The 16110-nt window shown below is 35.8% G+C and overlaps 1 protein-coding gene across 2 annotated transcripts in view; it reads left to right on the plus strand.

Moving 5' to 3' along the window:
* Nucleotides 1-16110, plus strand: part of ETS1 (ETS proto-oncogene 1, transcription factor) — a 186621-nt gene that overhangs the window by 38114 nt on the left and 132397 nt on the right. The window lies entirely within an intron of this gene.

Below are 16110 nucleotides of genomic sequence, written 5' to 3' on the forward strand. Positions count from 1 at the left end.
TGTAAAATACTAGGATTTGAAAAAAAACAGTTATATTGAAATACCAATAGATCCCCTGAAATCTATTCCTGGATATTGATAATCTCAAGTTCAGAATCTTAGTACTAGATTGTAAGATCTTGAAGGACAAGAAACACATCTTAATGCTTAGAGTCAAACCATCATAGAATCAAAAGCAGCACTATGACAAAATGGACTAGAATTTGTTTCAGGGCCATCAATAGTTTTCTAAAGAAATCACAGGTTGGAGATCACAGTTTTTTTTTAACCTCTTAGAATCCTGCTTCTTTCTCCTGAATAAATCAGTTTCATAATGAATTGAAACCAACAATGTAGTTGCCTTGAAGAAAAATGGCATTTTCAAATTTTTTAAAATGGTTATTAAGTAAATTTACTTAATGTTTAACAAATATACAGGTGACTAGATCAGGAAACTATGAAAAGTACATATTAGCCAATTGTTTGTAGTTTTTGATTCTTTATTCTTAATATATAACCAATAATTCATGTCCTTTTACATTGATATATGTCTTTGATATTATCTCCATGCCATTTTTCATCAGCAAGTCATCCATAGAAATAAGTTCTAAGCTGTTCACCACCCATCAGAAGGTTTTTCATTTTTTAGTGTGTGTGTGTGTGTGTGTGTGTGTGTGTGTGTGTGTGTGACCTGCAATTCTAATTCTTCCAAAATAACTATGTCAGAGACTAAAGATACTTGAGAGCTGGAGAAAAGATAAGGTTTGTGAGCCCAAGACTGGAGTGGCATACAGGTGCTAGCTGGGTCTAGGAAGGGCAACAGGAAATAACCCAAAGGTTGTTGGTGGTTATTTGAGAAGTTTGCTACTGGTTTGGGTGTGGTGAAAGAAGACATGCATATGAAGAATACAGAGGAGTAATTTGATGTGTAATAAGTATAAAGATAGCTTTGATTATGAGAGTTTGGAAGACTGGGGAAAGAGAAAGAGTGAGATAAAGACAGAGAGATTTTGTGAATATATTTGGGACAAAGTAAATGATAGACCAAGTACAGGAGTGACCAATCTTTACTATACATTGAACCCGATCAGAAAGAGACTGTAAGAGTATGACTATGTCTTGTACCTCAATGTCATTTTCCACATCTCTTTTCCCTCAGCAATCTAGCAAATATTGACTGTCATTAAAGAACAGTGATTTACATTTATCTGAATCAAACATTTCTACAAACCTTCTAGTTTTTTTTTTTCTTAAGGCAGAAAGTGTCCAAGAGTATGGCAGTGTTTTGACATTTGATGTTCTGTGGTTTGCAACATTTAGTATCAGTGGGAGGATGCCAATGAAAAAACTGATAGCATTTTGCAGTAGCAAGCAATCTTCAATCATTGAAAGCTATATATAATTTGCTAAACACAATCAGCTACCACCCTCCGTCCCCCTTTTCAATTTATCCAAGTAGACTAACTCAGTGGCCTGCCCCGTCAACAGCATGTGATAATTTTAAAGAATATGTCTTCTTAATTTGTCTTTTTTTCTGAAGTAGTAAGTTAAGCCAAACTTTTTTGAATAAATTTGGATTTCAGTTAATCCATCAACCATCATTATTAAGTATTTACCAAGTGGCAAGTATGATGCTAAGAACAGAAGATGCAAATACCAAAGATTCTAAATTCAATAAGCTCAGGATTTAATGGGGAAAGACAACACATTAAAAAGAAGCTGACAAACAGGGATTTGGAGAAAGAAGTACCAGGGAAGGTACAGTTCAGAGCATCAGAGATAATTTGTCTAAGGCCATTCCTCAAAGGGGAGGCTAAGAAATACTCATCAGTGAAGAAAGGAACCCTCAGGAGCAGAGGTAGGAGACAACTGAAGCAGGGTAGTTAAGTCTGGAAAATTAGGGATAGATGATCTTGGGTCCTCCCCTAAAAAGGAGGTTCTAGGAAATACTAAAGAATTCTGAGAAAATAATGAAAGGAGCCTTAAAGTCTACCTAGCATAATTCCTTCTTACCTAAACTATCTAAACAAGCATCACTAAAAAGGAATAGATCTAATCTCAATTTACAAGTCTTTGGTGAGAGAGAATCTCTTTACCTCCCTTTGTAGCTTCTTCCCCATTTATGCATTTTGAGAATTTCCTACTATCAAAGTATGCAATAGGAACTGTTGCTTCGGATACTACCTCTGGGGCCAAACACTTGAGCACAGTTGTCATGATTTCTCTCATTTCTATCAACTATTGTTCTTACACTTAGACTCCATCATCATGCTCCCAGGAAATGTCTTCATCACTAAACACACCATCTTGTTGAATTGCATCGCTTTGGTTCTCATACCTCTTCAGTCCCATTGAGTGCAATGTTCATTTATTTCATGTTTGAAGTCCATTTAAAATCATTTCTCCATTTCACATGTCATGCTGACCAAACTTCCTTCTTGTCCTATACTTGTGAAATTAATCATTTTGATTCATGTGTTTCTTTTTACATTTTTCTTCCTTTTTAATTTCATATTATTAGGACTTAGCCCTGCATTCTAAGTCTATTAAGGAGCCTGACTTTGTCATCCATTATTCTTTCATACTATCTTGAGGAGCATATCCTTTATACCTTCATCTGAGTTAGTGAAGAAGCATTTCCTATTCACTTACTATATACTTGTTTCAAAGGATCTCAGGTATAGAACTGAAAAGAAAGCTATCTATTATAAAATCTATTCAATTTAGTTATGAGGAAACTTAGAGGCATGGTAGCAAAGTGGCTCATTGTCCAAGACTGCAGCAGTTGAACCCAGTCTGACTAGAGCCACTACCCTTTCCTCTGTCTGAAACTACTTTCCTATTGTTGAGAATAGATGACAGCAGATCTGTTCCACTTTAGGACTGTTTGGTGCACTCCTTCCAATTTCATCTAAAATTGTTCCCTGGATGATTAGGCTTTGAAATGCAGATGACTCTGACATCTATATATCTAGCCTATTTTCTCTAGGCTTCAGTCATAAAACACCAACTGTCTATTGGATATCTCAGACTGTATTTACCATTAGCATTTTAAATGCAACTTAAGTGATTCACATGTTGTACTTAGGGACAGAAAGACCCTATTTCAAATCCTGACTTAAAAACTCAGTAGCTGTTTGTGACTCTGGGTAAGTTACTGAATTTTTTTGAGTAAAATTTCCTCTTCTGAAGAAGAAGGGATCACATCAATTGGGAATAGCTAATCAAATTATTGCATATGAGTGTAATAATAATAATGTACCATTAGAAATGAAATAACATTTTCATAGAAACTTGGAAAGACTTAGATAAACTTACACAGTGAAATGAAGTAAGCAGAACTGGGAGAACAATTCATCTAATTAGATTATAAAGAAAAATAAGAAACTTTGAAAGACTTAAGAAATTTGATCAGTGCCAGTTGTTTTTGTGGTTCAGTTGTGTTTGATTCTTTGTGATCTTATTTGGGGCATTCTTGGCAAAGATACTAGAATGATTTGCCATTTCCTTCTTCGACTCATTTTATAGTTGAGGCAAACAAGGCTAAATCTCTTGGCTAATAAGTTCCTGAGTCCAGATTTTGAACTCAGGTCTCCCTGTTTCCAGGTCCAGAATTCTATCTTCTATGCAATCCAGCTGCTTGATCAGTGCCGTAGTCAACCATAATTCCAAAGTGCTAATGAAGAAGTATGCTACACAGATCCTTAAGAGAGATGACAGACTCAAAATGCAGACTATAGCACATGTTTTCAAGTACTGCCAAAATGGAAATTTATTTTTTGTAACTATATGTTTATGGTAAAAGGGAGAGATATTAAAACAGGGACCTCCCTCCAAAATAAACAACTGAAAAAATGAAGAAAAGAAAAATAAAAACAAAAAAGGAAGAAAAGAGGATTTTTTAATGCACAGAAAGAGCAGAAGGAAAGTCAGGCAGAACCCCAGAACAACACGATAGCTTCTAAATTATATGTTAATTTTGTTATATATTTACAAAGAAAAGTAAGTTGTGCAGTATAGAGATCTGAAGTTTCATGTTCAATGCTCTTTTTCTGTTCTACTGTCTATGTGGAAATACACATTTTATCTGATATTTGGGTTCAGAATAAAAAAAAGTTTAAAAATTAAATAGAGGGGATGGGTGCAGTGAACTCTTAAGGTCCTTACAGGCTCTAAAATTATAATCCTATGATCTTATGTCATAAACAAAGCTCATTATCTCTCTCTTTACCCTTCTTATGAACTTCCCTATTTCTATGAAGGGTATCATCATTCTTCTAGTCAACTAGGCTTGCAACTCAGAGTCATCTTTGAGTCTTTGTTCTCCTTTGCCCCATATATACTATCAGTTGCCAAGCTTTGTTGATCTTATCTGCACATAACCTCTTGCATCTGTCACCTTCTTCCTACTTACACAGTTATAATTGGTTTATTTCCTCATTATCTCTTGCCAATGCTATTGCAAGAGCAACTCATTGATGTTAGGGACAGATGGTCTTAGGTGTATCCCCTCTCTAATTCAACTTCTATACAGCTGTGCAAGATGTTTGTTTGTTTATTTGTTTGTTTCCTAAAGTCAGGTCTAACCATGTCACTCTCCTACTTGATAAACACCAATAGCTTCCATTTCTTCTAGGATTGAATACAAATTTCTCTATTGGCATTCATCTGCTTTCACAACCTGTCTCCAATCCATCTTTCCAGCCTCATAAGAGATTCTTCTTCTTCAAATACTCTATGGCCATGTCAAACTGGCCTCACTATTGCATACACATATCTCTATATCTTCCATTTTCTTATTTTTGCACGTGTTGTCCCTATGCCTAGAATTCATTTTGTCATTTTTGCCTCTTGAGATCCCAAATTTCATTCAAAGTTCAGCCCATGCATCACCTTCTACCAGAAGCCTTGTTTGATTTCTATCATCTGTCAGTACCCTTTCCATCAAACCCCCTCTTGGAGAACCCTCTGTAGGGTGTCCCCTCCTACTCAGACTCATAAGTGTTGTGCCTAGTAGACCTATAGGACTACTATAGTAGTATATCTATAGCATAGTATAGTATAGTATAGTATAGTATAGTATAGTATAGTATAGTATAGTACAGTACAGCACAGCACAGCACAGCACAGCACAGCACAGCACAGCACAGCACAGCACAGCACAGCACAGCACAGCACAGCATAACATAGTATAGTATAGTATAGTATAGTATAGTATAGTATAGTATAGTATAGTACAGTACAGTACAGCATAGCATAGCATGGCATGGCATGGCATGGCATAGCATAGCATAGCATAGCATAGCATAGTATAGTATAGTATAGTACAGTACAGTACAGCATAGCATAGCATAGTATAGCATGGCATAGCATAGCATAGCATAGCATAGCATAGCATAGCATAGCATAGCATAGTATAGTATAGTATAGTATAGTACAGTACAGTACAGCATAGCATAGCATAGTATAGCATGGCATGGCATAGCATAGCATAGCATAGCATAGCATAGCATAGTATAGTATAGTATAGTACAGTACGGTATAGTATAGTATACTATAGTATAGTATAGTATAATATAGTATAGTATAGTATAATATAGTCTCCAGGTTTAAGACACTCTCTGGATCCATATTCCCCAAACTATTGCTTTAAGGAGTTTTTTTTTAACCTTTAATAGTTATCCAGTCTACACAATTACCTCAAGATATTTATTGTAATGGAATAGGAAAAATAAGAGTAATAATGCTAGCAAAACAAATGAGAACAAAAAGACCTTGAGGTTCATTTTCCTATAAATATGCACAACATTAGTGCTAAGAATGGATGCACATGACCCAGGCAACATTTCTCTTGAGCACTGATGACTTAACTGGTCTCCCTGGTTCAGTTCCTCTCTTCAGTTTGACTTGAAATGGCTAGGGCTAATACCCTTATGTGGGTAACTCGGTGGCACAGTAGATATTGGACCTGGAGTTAGGAAGACCAGAGTTAAAATCCAGCCTCAGACACTCACTAGCTGTGTGACCCTGGTTGAGTCATTTAACCCTGTTTGCTTCAGTTTCCTCCTCTATAAAATGAGCTGGGGAAGGAAATAATAAACCATTCTTTACCAAGAAAACCCCAAATGGGGACACAAAGTGTTAGATGATATTGGACACCAACAAACTCTCTTGGCTATCAAAGTTCCTCCAATGAGAAGTCCTGACTGGATTTGCTCCTGGTTGAGTAAAGTATTTCCCACTTGGTGAGTAACTCCTCCTTAAGAGATGCCATGGACAGAAGAAAAAGAAATTCCTTTAATCATCTCCTGCTGTCCTCTGGTAGAGACAAAAGGGAAAAGACAAAGGATGGATTTTTCCTTAAGACAGACCTTACCATTTTTCAGACATCACTGTTATCTATCTCATTTTTTGTTTTTTAAAACTACAAGAGTTGGGGTCAATTCTTAATTTGACTGCTCTCTAATTCTATAACTTCTGGTAAGAAACATTGTTCATATCTCATGTTGTCCCTAATAGCAGAGCATAAACACTTCTTCTTAAGGTTTAACACTTTAGATTTGACTCTGTTTTTGGTCCCTCATCTTCTATGATTTTGTCAACCAGATTTAAGGAAATCAAAGGGATATCCTCATAAACTTCATGCTCCTGTTTACCAATATCCTTGTATTTATTTATTTTGTTTAGATTTGAGATAAATACTTCTTTCCCAATAGAATATAGGATCCTTGAGGGAGGAAGTTGTTTCATTCTTGTTTCTTCAAGGCTTAATTGCCTGGTACAAAGTAGGTACTTGTTTCTTTATTAATTCCTATGTTCTCCATCCATCAGACTTCTGTAAGAAAAGATGACAGATTCAACCAATGCCTTTACTTTTGACCATTTCTCATTTTTCATAATTGACATCCTGTTTGAACAGATTAGGTTGCAGCTGCTGTCATCTCATGCAGTGTCTTCTCGACTTTATTCTATTTTTCTAATTTGGTAAGGATTGTAACTTTTGCACCAATTAGTTGATGATCTGACTGTACATAGACAGCTGATTCTGAAATGACTGCAACTTCTCTAGCCAGTTGTTTCCTGTCAGTTAAGATAAAATTGATTCATTTTTGTTCCATTTTGGCTGTGCCCAATACTTTCTTTCTTTTACTATGTGCAGTGTTTCTGATGAAAGTATTTGTGATATACAAGCATAGGACTTCTGAGTTGTCTAGAAGCTTTTGGCCTTTGATTTCTTGATCTCAAACTACATTTTCCAATATGATCTTGACTTTCTACTCTGTTCACCTATACATTGAAGTTTTCTTTCTTCAAGATAGCTTTCAACTTATTCTGAAGGATCCTGTCAAGTTTATCATGGAATTTTTTCATTTTACCATGGATGCTAGTACATAAGCTACATCCATCTTCTTAATGGTCCCTTATTTTATGTTCATCATGAGTACCATAAGGCAAAATGACTATGGGTCTCCTTTGATATAACATTTCTTGCTAACTTTGAGCATAAGATGAAGTCAACTCCAACAATTTTTTTGTTCATCCATCTCTCTTAAAAAGGCATATGAGATAATTTTCTATTTAGATGCAAGTTCAACACTTCTGGTTTCCTTTATAGCGAGGTCATTAGGATCTGAACAGATCATAAAGCACTGTATGATCAAAGAGCCAAAATCTAAGAAAGTCCTACATCAGTGGTATGGAGGTGACTCAGAATCTTTTATGATTGTTCCAGCAAAAAAAAAAAATTCTGATGAGTTTTACTATGACATTTACCAGACTCCCAGATTGATCCCAGTTAAATTCTCTGTCTCTTCTCTGAGGTTTAACCTAGTTCTATAAGAAAAGGTTAGTAGCTCAAGGTGACAAAATATTTGGTGATGTTGGCCATGAAACAGAAAAGAATTCAAAATAGTCTTCAACCCTGGTCCTCTTTCTTGGTACTAAAAGCCAAACAGTTCACAGGATCATAGGATTTACAGTTGGAAGGAACCTTATAGATAATTTTGCCCACCTCTCTCATTTAATAAATGAGGAACTTCATTCCTTTTCAGTTCACTCACTTCCCAAACTTTGTCTATAATGCCCCAGAAACTTCTCCATTTGTAAGCTTACTCCAGTTCAGAACTTCACACATTGGAAATACCCCAAGTCACTTCATTGTTTTCCATTGATTGGTTGGTTCTTCCCCAAGTCTCAAGTTTATAGAGGATGTTCAGGTCATCCATGACTCTCTTCCTGGCCTTTCTTTACAATCCCTGCTCCTCCTTTCCCTTTCAGCTTGCTTTTTTGCCTTCCTTCATTAGAGTGTAAACTTTTTGGAAAAAAGGACTTTTTAAAAGTTGCATTTGCAACTCTAGTGCAAAGAAAAATATCTGATACAAAATAAACAGGACCTGGACCATTTTACTATCTGCTTAATAAAGAATGACTTGATTTAGCTTAAACCTGAGGCACTAGAAAGTTAGGAGACTCTCAATGAGCAGAGTTGAGATTCAAATCCAGATCCTCAGAAAACAAATTCAATGTCCCTTAATCAGAAGGAGCAAGTTCTAGTCCCAACTCTTATTTCCTAGGTATTTGATCTTAGGCAAGTCATATGTTTCTGTATCTCAGTTTTTTCATCTTTAAAATGAAGCAATTGTTCTATAATTAGAGATATCAAGCAGTCAGCCCAAGACCCAGGTATTCCACAGCACTCTGGAGTGCCCCTGAACCAGATTAAGATAGAATTGGAAATATTTAACAAAAAAGAAATACAGTTTTTATTGTTTAGTTATGTCCTACTCTTTATGTCCCCATTTAGTATTTCCTTAGCAAAGACACTGGAGTGGCTTGCCATTTCTTTCTCCAGCTCATTTTGCAGATATGGAAACTGAGGCAAACAGGGTTAAATGACTTGCCCAGGGTCATATATCTGGTAAGTGTCTCAGGCCAGATTTGAACTCAAAAAGATGAATCTTCCTGATTCCAGGTCCAGCATGCTATCCATTGAACTATTAAGCTGCCCTATAAAAACACAATAGAATATTTAATGTTATTCTATGGAAGTCAATATGCTTCCCACAGGGATTCTTATGTATCATTTAGGGGACCCTTTTCTATTTGAGTTTGACACCACTGGGATGACCTCTTAAGTCTCTTGTAGCATTAAATCTGTGAAAGGATCTGTTCTTTGGAGTGAAGTAAAGTAATCTGTGACTGGAGCCTAGAGGTAGTCAGTCATTCATTAAGGCAAATACTGATCTAGATGACAGATCTCAGAATGGGATTCCCAACGCAAATGAAATTAAATTACATGTGATTTCTTCAACTAGATTGTATTACTAATAGTTGTACTTAGGAGGCCTGTTTTGATGAATAAATAAGATAGTCTCAGAAAAAAATATAGTTTTGTGGACCTCTGACACTTCATGGCTGTATGATACATGGTGTGATTCATGACCTTCAAATTTCAGTTTCCTTAGCTGTAAAACGGTTAAAATAATACCTAGCACTATCTACCTTTTAGGATTACAAAAAACAATATGAACTGTAAAACTTATATAATATAGCTTATTATTAGTCTTAATAAGCAAATCCATTATTTATCTTTAAATATACTATGGGATGCTTGTATTTTTTTTTTTTGCTAGGCAATGGGGTTAAGTGGCTTGCCCAAGGCTACACAGCTAGGTAATTATTAAGTGTCTGAAGCCGGATTTGAACTCAGGTATTCCTGACTTCAGGGCTGGTGCTCTATCCACTGCACTACCTAGCCACCCCTGGATGTTCGTATTTCAATGAATTTTTATTATAAGAAGTACTTGCAGGACAGCTAGGTGGCACAGTGGATAGAGCACCGGCCCTGGAGTCAGGAGGACCTGAGATCAAATCCGTTCTCAGACACTTAGTAATTGCTTAGCTGTGTGACCTTGGGCAAGTCACTTAACCCTATTTCCATAAATAAAATTTAAACATTTTTTTAAAAAGTGCTTGTTCTTCCAAGTGGCTAAACATTATCCCAGGAATTGTTAATATTCTTTGCCACCATACCCCTTTATCATAAAGGAAAAAATCATTTATATAATTAACATAATATTGTATAGAAGACAACTTCTAAAAACTTAAAAGACCAAATGAAGTAGAAATCAATCCTGCTTTCAGAAGACTGGTTGTGAAACCATCCTAGTGGATTATTATCTACAAGTATTTGTTATCAGACTGAGATCATAGATTTGTAACTGAAAGAGACTACTAGTTTAATACCCTCATCTTATAGTTGTGGAAAATTAGATAGCTTAAGTGACTTGTCAAAGGTCACACAAATCAGTGATGCAGAATTTGAATCCAGATCATTGACTCCTAAGTCAGTGATTTTTCCACCATACAGGAGATATCTTGCCCTTTTGGTTACTGAGCTGATTTACTTTGTCTAATTTTTCTTTTTCTTATAAGGGAATGGGCAGGAAGGACTCATTGAGTAGTGACAGTTTTATAAAAGAAAAGAAGTCAATAAAACATGTATTTTCTTAAAGTGGCAAAGGGGAAGAAAAACTCTTTTCTTCTTCAACAACTCTTCTATTGCACCCTACACCAGGCAAATGTTCACTAGCCACTGCACTTCAGTTTATACAAAGAAATAGCAATTTTTGCCAGGAATGCTTCTTATAGGTTATTCCCTCTTTCCAGAACATCTCTCTCTCTCTATCAGTCAGAATCCCAAGTGTGAAATCATAAAAGACATAGACATAGTGGACATAGAATCAAATCTCAATTCTTATTTCTTATCTGTGTAACTTTAGATGATTTAATTTTTCTGGGCCTCAGTTTCCCCATCCATAAAATGAGAAAATTTGGTTAGATAATCATTGCATATTCATTTTGACCTTAAATCTTATCCTCTCTCAGGTCGTTTTCAGTTCTGTGAATCTAACTTTTTTGAGATCAGGGAAGTTGTGGTTTATCGCTATAGTTCTAGATTCAATATACTCATTGAATTGAATTATTAATGAGATGTGTATATACCATATAAGCTTGCACACAGTAAGGATTCAATTGATGTTTGCTGAATTAATGAATACTGAAAATGTATGTTTTTATCCTGCCTTCTGTCAAGATGACTCCAAATTCTGAATTTGTGGAATTCAAATTTGTAGAATTCAAATTTTAAAATTTTATTTCTTAAGGGGTTTTCCTATTCTAATTGTAGTCTTTTACTTTTCATTTATTTTTTGAAACTCCTAGTCAATCCAAACTTTCTCACCTTCTGTTTTTTTGGGGTTTTTTTTTAGATTTTTGTCACCTTCTGTTTTTAATTCTATCTTTTACATGCAAAGGCACTAGTTGAGGTGAGCAGGGGAGTAAAATGAGACTTCATTTTACTAGAAAAAAATAGTCTGCATTTTATTTCTAGGCAGGGCTAGTTAGTGTTGAGGAAAGTGAGTAGTTCTTCCCCTTAGTCTTTCTCCAAACTCTTGCTAGAAGTGGCTAAGGTAAGCTAGAAGTTCTGTTCCTTTTGGAGACTGGGGGCAGGGAAGGGGTCTGTTAACTAATCAACAAGTATTTTCTAAAAAAATAAATATATTTATTTATTTTTCTAACTACATGTAAAGATAGCTTTCAATATTCTTTTTTTGTAAGATTTTGAGTTCCACATTTTTCTCCCTTCTTTCCCTCTCCCTTTCCTTTGGCAGCAAGTAATCTGATATAGGTTATACAGGTATAACTATTCAACTATATCATTTATTAATCACCTACTGCATTCCAGCCACTTGGTTACTCTCTGGAGAAGAAAAAAAAAGTCTTTGACCTCTAGAAGTCTACATTCTAAAACTCTGTCTTTCTAACACACAGGTGGTTTGTCCCTTGTTATTAAGGAAGACCATGACATCAGGGAGGTAATGCCATAATATACAAGGGATTTAAGAGAGAGAGATTGTGCAAAGTCACCAGTCTCACTTTCTACTCCAGAGACTTCTAGGCCCAGTGGCCAGAGAAGGGATCAGGATGACTGTCACAAACACACACACACACACACACACACACACACACACACACACACACACACATATACAAACATACTTACTTACTAGAGGTTTACCAGTTGTTTTTTGAGATGTAAATAATCTATCCCATTACCATCAGCCCTGACTCTTAAGACTATTTACAAGTAAAGAGTATTGTTTTAATCAGATCAATGACTGATCTATCTTAATACTAGGATAGTGGAGGGGTGGGAGTGAGGGTGGGGTTGGTGCATGTATAGGAAGAGGAGTTATGTCCTTTAGCATAAGTCAGACTATGGCTCTCACTTGACCTTCCTTAGGCTCTTTCTCTCCTCCCTTCTTCCCTTGGACTCCTCCCTTTACTTTATTATGGGTGCTCATAGATTCATTTTCCCCAGGAACCCAATCTCTGGTAGATGTCCTATAAAACTCCCAAATCCTGACCTGGGAAAAAGAATGGTAAATTTCAGTCAGTTAAGCATTCAGTCACTGGAAGAGAGCATCTTCAAAAAAAACCACATTAGGATAGAAGAATTTAAAACTTTAATCAGTCCTATCAAAGCAGATATACTCAACATCTTTTATTATATAATTAGATATTATAGTATCCATTTGCTAGCTATCTAACCTTGAGTTTATTTCCTCACCGTTTTGACTTCTGACTTTTATGATCCCTTGGACCATACTGTTCTTGGGATTTTCTTGGCAAAGATACTGGAAGTGGTTTGCAATTTCCTTCGCTAGTGGATTAATATTTAAAAAAAAGAGTTATTTGCCTAGGGTCATCCAGATGGTAAATGTCTGGGTTAGGATTTGAATTCAGATCTTCTAGACTCCAGGCCCAGGATTCTATCCACTGTCTAACTGTCTAGCAGATTTGCTGATTTCATCTGTAAAATGTGAATAAGAATTCTTCTGTGGTCACAAACTTCTATGGGGAAGACTAATTCTAGGCAACACACAAATCTTTCACTAATATTGTTAAATCTTTGCAGTTCAGATTTCATGATTTTTTTTACACTCTAAAAAATAGCTAGAAGTCAAGTGCCAACTTCAATTCATCATTTTGATTTGCCAGTCAAGTGCCAACTTCAATTCATCATTTTGATTTGCCAGCATTCATGCAAAGAACAAATTCTAAATCATGACCTTGACTGTGATGAGAAAGGTATAACACCTTCCATGATGATCTCTTCTGTAGGAAAAAGGGGGGGCTATTTATTCCTAACCCACAAATTCTCATCCTCACTCTACCTACAACTTTGGCTTATGTTTGCTTGATTAACAGTTCATATCCACTGATGCTTACAACAACAAAATTATGATTAATAGTGCACAAGCACACACACACACACACACACACACACACACACACACACACACACACACACACACACACAAATTCAGTACCTGGCCTATGATCAAAGCTTAATAAATGTTTATTGTCTTGCTTTGCCTATCAATCCTTCCATTGACTTAAATGCCAACACAAAATAGAAGTTGCTTAGTGTTGGGATATTCTTTTCATGTTTTTGTCAATGTTACCTATTTTTCTGATACTTGATCAGTCTTGATTTTTAACAAAAAAATTCCCTGAATATGTCCTCCTATTCAGGTGGATGTGCTCCTGTGTTCAATTTGTAGCATATTATATGACACCAACCTTTTTTTATTTCAAGTAAATTAGCATTAATTATTGACTAAATAGGTACACATTTTAGTAGCTTATTTAATAGCCAATTTTAGCTGTGAGGGTCAATGATATACCTAGTTGATGTTCAGTTCAGTTTCAATTATTGTTTCAATTGTGTCCAAGTCTTTGTGAGCCCATTTGGGGTCTGTTTTTTTGTTGTTGTTTTTTGGCAAAGATGCTGGAGTGGTTTGTCATTTCCTTCTCAGACTCATTTTACAGGTGAGAAAACTGAGGCAAATAGGGTTAAGTAATTTGTCCAAATTCATATAGTAGGGGTCTGAATCTTAATTTGAACTCAGATCTTCCTGATTTCATTTAACTGCATCTTCTACTACTCTGAGATGTCCCTTGGCAGAATCAGAACTAAAAATTGTCATTTTTTATATTATCTTTATACCATTTCTATGACATCAAACAGTATTATTTTTCCAATTTTAAAGCCTAGCATAAAAAATAATAGCTAACATTTAAATATCACTTTAAGGTATGCAGAGTACTTTACATATATTATCTGTGTACCATTTGTTATTACTATTATATTTCCTTTCTTGAATTTTATCCTGGAATTTCTAGGGCATAGATTATTCCCAGGTGAGGAAAATCCTTCCACTCTTGCAAATTAGGACTTTTTCTGCTGTTTGTTGTCTCTGAGAATTGCCCAAAGCATCTAGAGGTTAATTGACTTGTCCAGGGTCACATAGCCATCACTTCCACAGCATGACTTTCCCCATCCGGGTTTTTATATATCAATAAATCATGGGTTGGCAGAAGAAATTGAATGGGAATTTTGGGGGACTTTTGGGGAAGCCGCAGATGACATGCAAAAGTCAGCAGATGATACAAAGTTTAGAAACCTAGAAATGCATTAAATATATATATATATATATATATATATATATGGTATTGCATAATATCTATCCAACTTTTAAGGTGCTGTAAAAACCCCATAAAAGAAAACAAAAATCATTCTGGCTTCTTCTCTAGTACAAAGGGATGGCCAAAAGTTTTACATGTATTTTCCAGATCAAGGGACTGCTGCTCCCTTAACACCTACCTCTCCCCTATTCTTACCCACCTGGCAAAGATATGGAAGAATAACTGTATTATGTTGAAGATGGACTGTGAAGCCAGGTCTTACACCCTCCAGGCAATCTCTCCACCTTTGTGGCATTCTTTTTTCTAAAGCTATTCCAGAGCAAGTTGATATTCATCCATCTGAGATGACCCAGGTGCAATACCACTTGGAGGAAGGGGCATGAACTCCATGACACCCTGAAGTTGTTTTTAGACTTAGGTTTTTGTTATTATTTTTGAAGATCATTAATGTATCAGTCAGTCTTGGCTTGTGCTAACTAACTTTATCACTTCTCCTCCCCTAAGCTGCAGGATAAGGGGCAAATTTACAGCCCAGGCTCCTGGCTTCAGGACTGGAAGTGATCTTAGAGAGAGATCAGTCTGGTCCAACCCACTCATTTTACAGAAGACCAAGCGGAATCCAAGGTTAATTGACTTGCTCCAGACCACACAAGTAGTGAGCAATGGAGCCAAGATTTAAACCCAGGCCTTCTGATTTCAAATGATACCACACTTCTGAAGTACCACTATCCTGGAGTAGAAAGTACTCTGCCTAACATCAGAAGAACTGGCTCTTCTATTTAATAATTATGTAGTCTTAGACTAGTTACCTCATCAACCAATCCACAAACTTTTATTAAGCGCTTTCTATTTGCTAACTTCTGGATTAGGTACTAATTTTGCAAATACAATGGATGAATCAATTCCGGAAGGCAAGATATATATTTATTCATATACAAAAGAGGGAAAATGCTTGGATTATTTGCTGGCTAGGGGTGATTTGGGGGATTGGGTGAGATTATTAAATAGTTTATAAAAATAAATTATATAGAAAGTAGTATTTCTATATTATGTTACATTTTTGTTGTTCAGTTGTTTCAGTCATGTCCTGCTCCTCCTGACTCCATTTCCTTCTTTAACTCATTATGCAGATGAGGAAACTGAGGCAAACAGGGTTAAGTAACTTGGCCAGGATCACAAAACTAGTAAGTGTCCAAGGCCAGAACTGAACTCAATAAGAAGTCTTCCTGATTCTAAGCTCATTGCTCTCTCCATTGCACCATCTAAGTGCCTCAATATGTTGCATATTATACCCAGACACACACACACAGACATACACACACACACACACACACACACACACACACACAAAATGGTATTATATATAATAGGGTATAATATTAATGTTGTGTAATATATATTATAACATACAATATGCATTATAATTCACATGCACATAACATGTGTACCTTGTTGTATTTAATCTCATCATAGCATAATGTATAATCTCACTTGATCCCCACTATCACTCCTTGTTAAACATAATATTACATATGAATAGATAAAAACCTTGTAAACAGGGATTGTTTCATTCATGGT

Source organism: Macrotis lagotis, chromosome 1 (genome assembly GCF_037893015.1).
Source record: "Macrotis lagotis isolate mMagLag1 chromosome 1, bilby.v1.9.chrom.fasta, whole genome shotgun sequence".
NCBI classification, from domain to species: Eukaryota; Metazoa; Chordata; class Mammalia; order Peramelemorphia; family Peramelidae; genus Macrotis; species Macrotis lagotis.